The 5,653-nt window shown below is 36.3% G+C and overlaps 1 long non-coding RNA gene across 1 annotated transcript; it reads left to right on the plus strand.

Annotated features, from left to right (window-relative positions):
- Positions 1-4,146: 4,146 nt before the first annotated feature.
- Positions 4,147-5,394, plus strand: LOC149813387 (uncharacterized). Its single transcript, XR_016428213.1, has 2 exons — positions 4,147-4,179; positions 5,160-5,394. It is a non-coding gene; the product is annotated as an uncharacterized LOC149813387 (long non-coding RNA).
- The last annotated feature ends 259 nt before the right edge of the window (positions 5,395-5,653 follow it).

Below are 5,653 nucleotides of genomic sequence, written 5' to 3' on the forward strand. Positions count from 1 at the left end.
TAGATTGAGGCATGGAAGGAAGCCTTGCTGGTTTGAGTGCCATCGTCGATTTCTACCCAGCGATCATCCGTTCCGACGTCAAAAGAATGCATTTAAAGCAGGCACAACTGAAACGAAAGGTCCATCCTCAAGATTGTTCAGCATAGAGATTCTAAGAAGATTGCGATACTTTCCAGATGTATTAACAGATGCCTGCAGTCCTACACCCTTCCGTGGATTTGGGAAGGATCACAATTGGACGAAAAAATCTATTTTTTGGGAACTACCGTATTGGCCGACCCTATTGATACGACATAATTTGGATGTGATGCATGTAGAGAAAAATGTGTTTGATAATGTGTTCAATACAGTAATGAATATTAAAGGAAAAATGAAAGATAATCCGAAGGCCCGTATGGATTTAAAATTAATATGTAAAAGACCAGAATTGGAACTCAAAGAGTATAATAGCAAAGTACTGAAACCAAAGGTGAAGTACGTGCTCGGACCTGATCAAATAAAACATGTATGTCAATGGTTGAGACAACTGAGATTTCCAAATGGATATGTCTCTAACATTGCTCGGGCTGTGAAGATTGATGATGGACAATTATATGGGTTGAAGAGCCATGATTGTCATATCTTTATGCAACGATTGATACCCCTAGCATTCCATAATATGTTAGACAAACCTATATGGGGGGTATTGTCTGAGTTGAGCGGATTTTTCAGAACATTGTGCGCATCGGAGGTCATTGTATCAGATGTAAAGAATCTCGAGGACTCTGTCATCACCACTGTTTGTCTGTTAGAAAAGATATTTCCGCCAGCATTTTTCGATGTTATGGAACATTTGATCATACATCTGCCATATGAACTAAGGGTTGGTGGCCCTGTGCAATATCGATGGATGTACCCATTTGAAAGGTATATGTTTTTTTATATTTGTCTCTTTAATGACAGATATTTAAAATTTGAAATGTATATTCTTGTCAGATGCATGTTCGACCTAAAAAAAAAGGTTCGTAATAAAGCAAGAGTAGAAGGCTCTATTTGTGAGGCGTACACTTTAGAAGAGATTTCAAATTTCTCATCTATGTACTTCGAACCTCATATTCCAACACGTTACACATGCCCGCCCCGTAACGATGATGGAGAACAAGTAACTGTAGCTGACAAGCTGTCGATATTTCAACCACTTGGGCATGCATTTGGTAGTTGCCGATCAAGGCTATTGACAGATAGAGAGCAAGATGCAGCACACATCTATATTCTTTTTAATTGCTCAGCGATCGACCCATACATCGAGTAAGTATATGTATATGCAACTCAATTATAAATCCTTTTATGTTCTATATGTGGATACATGGCTCGGTAATATAAGTATTGTGGTTTGCAGACGATTTGATCTGGAGTTGCAAAGCGAAGTTTCACATCTCACTGATGCAGAAGTACAAAAAGAACGTGAAACTAAGTTTGTGGAGTGGTTGAAACAGTTGGTAAAGAAGCTAACATAAATTTTGTACTTATAAACAACACTAAGTTACTTAATTGATCGTGATCACAATCATTGTTTATGTCTGTGCGTAGGTTCGCCATGGTGATGTTAAAGATCAAGGAATATGTGATTTAGAAAATGGTCCGACCAAAGTTGTGCAATGCTACAACGGGTATATCGTAAATGGTTATCGATTCCATACAAAAGACTACGGTATAAACAAATCAACGATAAATAGTGGCGTGTGTGTCAAGGGTAGCAGCAACGGTGAAAATGAACATGATTACTACGGTGTTATAGAGGAAATAATGGAGTTGACTTACTTAGGCATGAATAACAGGGTTACGATATTCAAGTGTCATTGGTTTGATCCAACTGCAACAAGACTCGACAAAGCTTCAGGCATTGTGGAAGTGAATCATAAATCCAGGTTTAGAACATATGAACCATTCATATTAGCCTCGCAAGCTCAACAAGTTTATTATACTTCATATCCGAGTATAAAAAAGTCAGATAGAAATGAATGGTGGGCAGTTGCAAGGTGAAATCCAAACTATACCCCGAGTATGATCAGTTACAGGAAGATGAGTTAGTTGAAGACAGTGATTACTATCAATCAGATGATGTCTATGACTTCGCTTATGGTCACGATGTTGTGCATGATATGCATGTCATATCTCCATTGGCCGATGAAACATTCATAGAGGAATGTGATCCAAATGATGTACCAAGTGGATGGGCAAACAATGAAGAAGAAGAAGAAGAAGAAGAAGAAGAAAGTCAAACTAGTGACGAGGAAGAATTCTCAAACTAGTGAGCAAAATCTTATACTATAAACCTCTATTTAAATGCATTGTATTACTTGATGTGAGTTGTATTGCAATACTTGGTGTGAATGATTAAAAATTTTATTTGAATGTATTGTAATACTTGATACGAATGATTCAAATGCATTGTAATACTTTATGTGAATGATTTCAATTATCTGAATGTATTATAATTTATGCAACGAATGATTTGAATTAGTGCAATACTTGATGTGAATGATTTGAATTATTTGAATGCATTGCAATGCTTGATGTGAATGACTTGAATGCATTGTAATACTTGATGTGAATTATTTGAATGTATTGTATGACATATGTTATTTGTTAGAATATGGTTCGTGGAGGTTATAGTGGTTGCTCATCCAGTAGTAGCCAGGCTCAGCCTTCATCTTCACGGGCTCCTATGATAGGTATATCATATAACTAATTGGATGCTTGATTAGTTCAAATGCGCATTCTGAGAATTTCTAATGTATTTTTTTACAGATGATGTTGCGCCTGTACATGACCCACCTACACCAGTTGATCACACAAGTCAACAGCCAACACAGGAAACAAGGTCTTCTCAGGCTGGCACAAGAAGACTCATTCGAATAGTGTATATCGATAATCGACCGTAAGTATTTTGTTTTCAATTATTGCATATCTTTTAAATATTTTATATTGATATTTACTGTGTAACAATTCATGTGCAGCACGAGGTTTGAGCCACAAGAAGTAGTATGGGAGATTAGGAATTCACTTCTTCAACATCTACCAGGACCAGTTGCTCAATGGAAAGAGTACCCAAAGGAGGTGTTAGACAGATTGTGGTCCTCATTCATGGTATACAGTTGTTCCTCATAGTTAATGTGTTTCATAGTTAATTTATTTAAGCAATGTCTACAGAATGACTGAAAATATTTGTAGGCTTCGAATCGCTTCGCAACTACGGTGGAAGAAAATGATGCAAGAAAGATGTGGCAGAAGGTGGCTGCCAATCGATTTGCAGACATGCTGCACACTATGAAGACTGCAGCAAAAAAAGCATCTGGCGTAGTAGATGATCCATTACTGTGGAAGGGCCATGGTCCTATTACTATCAGGAGAGATTATTGGGATGAAATGTGCGATAAGTAGGATGGAGATGCATTTAGAAATCGCTCTACGAAGGCTGCACAAAATCGATCGAAGATGCTCGAAGCCCATCTACACACAGGTGGATCTAAGACATTTGGGAGCCACTTAAAGAAAATGGTAACTCATCAATATATAATATTAATTTTATAAGTATTGTTGCAAACTTGTGTACTAAATCTTTTGTCATTTAACTTCGCAGGAAGCAGAAAAAGGAGGCAGTGTACCATATAAAGATGTGTTTGTAGAAACACATAAACGGAAGACCACGGGAGTCTTCGTATCAGAGAAGGCGAGAACGACAACGGTATGTATTAATTCTATTAATAATCAATGCAATATATATGCAAGTTATCATAATGTTATCATTAATTATTAATGAATACTTTAAACATTATTTTGTAGGAGGCATATGAGCAACAGATGGTAGAGCGATATGGCAATGACGCTACTCAACATCCATCATTTGATCCTACAGCATGGGTGACTGCAGCAGGTGAACCCAAAAAAGGTCGCGTGTTCGGGTTTGGGAGTAATATGAACACTTCACCAGTTATTGGTTCTTCCAGTTACGACTCACCGACTTCTTGCGCCGACATAAGCTCCAAGCAGCCGACTATTCTTTCCAGTGATGATGTACGCGAGATCATTAATGAATCACTGAATAACTACTTCCAATACACCGTCGCCCCCTTTCTCCGAAATGAGATCAAGGCCGCTGTTTAGGATAGGGGATCTTCGATTCCAGGTCCCTCTCAGGTATAATCACATATTCAGTTTTTTGTCTGCCTTAGAACACATATGAGCATAATTGAATCACATATATAACTTTTTGCCTGCCTAAAAACACATATGAGCATGTTATAATCACATATTCAGTTTTTTGACTGCCTTAGAGCACATATGAGCATGCTATAATAACATATAGAGTTTTTTTATTGCATTAGAGCACATATGAGCATGCTATAATCACATATAAAGTTTTTTTGCCTGCCTAAGAACACATATGAGCATGATAGAATCACATATAAAGTTTTTTTGACTGCATTAGAACATATATGAGTATGCTAGAATCACATATATAGTTTTTTGACTGCCCAAGAACACATATGAGCATATTATAATCACATATTCAGTTTTTTTGACTGCCTTAGCACACATATGAGCATGCTATAATAACATATAGAGTTTTTTTACTGCCTTAGAACACATATGAACATGCTATATATCATTTATGATAGAATCACATATAAATTTTTTTGCTTTGCCTGCCTTAGAGCACATATGAACATGCTATAATCACATATTCAATTTTTTGACTGCCTTAGAACACATACGAGCATGATTGAATCACATATATAGTTTTTTGCCTGCCTTAAAGCACATCTGAGCATGGTAGAATCACATATAGAGTTTTTCTAGATGCCTTAGAACACATATGAACATGCTATAATCACATATTCAATTTTTTGACTGCCTTAGCACACATATGAGCATGATAGAATCACACACACACACACACACACACACACACATATATATATATATATATATATATATATATATATATATATAAAACTTTTTGTCTGCCTTAGAGCACATATGAGCATGATAGAATCACATATAGAGTTTTTTTATTGCCTTAGATCACACATGAGCACATGATAGAATCACATATAGTGTGTAATTTATTTTATTATATTTTGTTTATCAATACTGACTGTTCTTTTCTTGTGTAGGCTGCTAGCGATAATCAGCGTAGTGGAGCTGAAGGGACAGATAAAGACAATGAACAAGAAGACACACAAAATCTTGGCGATGATTAGAGGACTGTGTTGAAGAAGTTCTATTTTTTTTATGTTTCCTAATTGTAATTGTTGAATTGTAAATAATTAAACTTCTTAATTTTAAGGTGGAACGATTAATTGTTGTAGATTCTTGTTATATGAAATTTTTTGTGTGGTTTGTTTTTTATTTACAGGAAATATAAATTGTACAGGAAATAGAAATTGCTCGGTATTTAATTTTCAAATAATTTTTTTTTAATTTTTTTTCGTGTTTGCGACGGAACCATCCGTCGCTATTTATATTAATCTAGCGACGGAAGTAAATCCGTCACCAAGCCGTGGTCGTCGTTTAGTACCGATGGATTGGCGACAGAATATAGCGCTCGTTATTCCGTCGCAATTAGCGACGGACCTGGCGACAGAATAATTCCGTCGCCAGTTAGCAT

The sequence above is a fragment of the Nuphar pumila genome, chromosome 16 (assembly GCF_984573655.1).
Source record: "Nuphar pumila chromosome 16, dmNupPumi1.hap1.1, whole genome shotgun sequence".
In the NCBI taxonomy this organism is placed as follows: domain Eukaryota; kingdom Viridiplantae; phylum Streptophyta; class Magnoliopsida; order Nymphaeales; family Nymphaeaceae; genus Nuphar; species Nuphar pumila.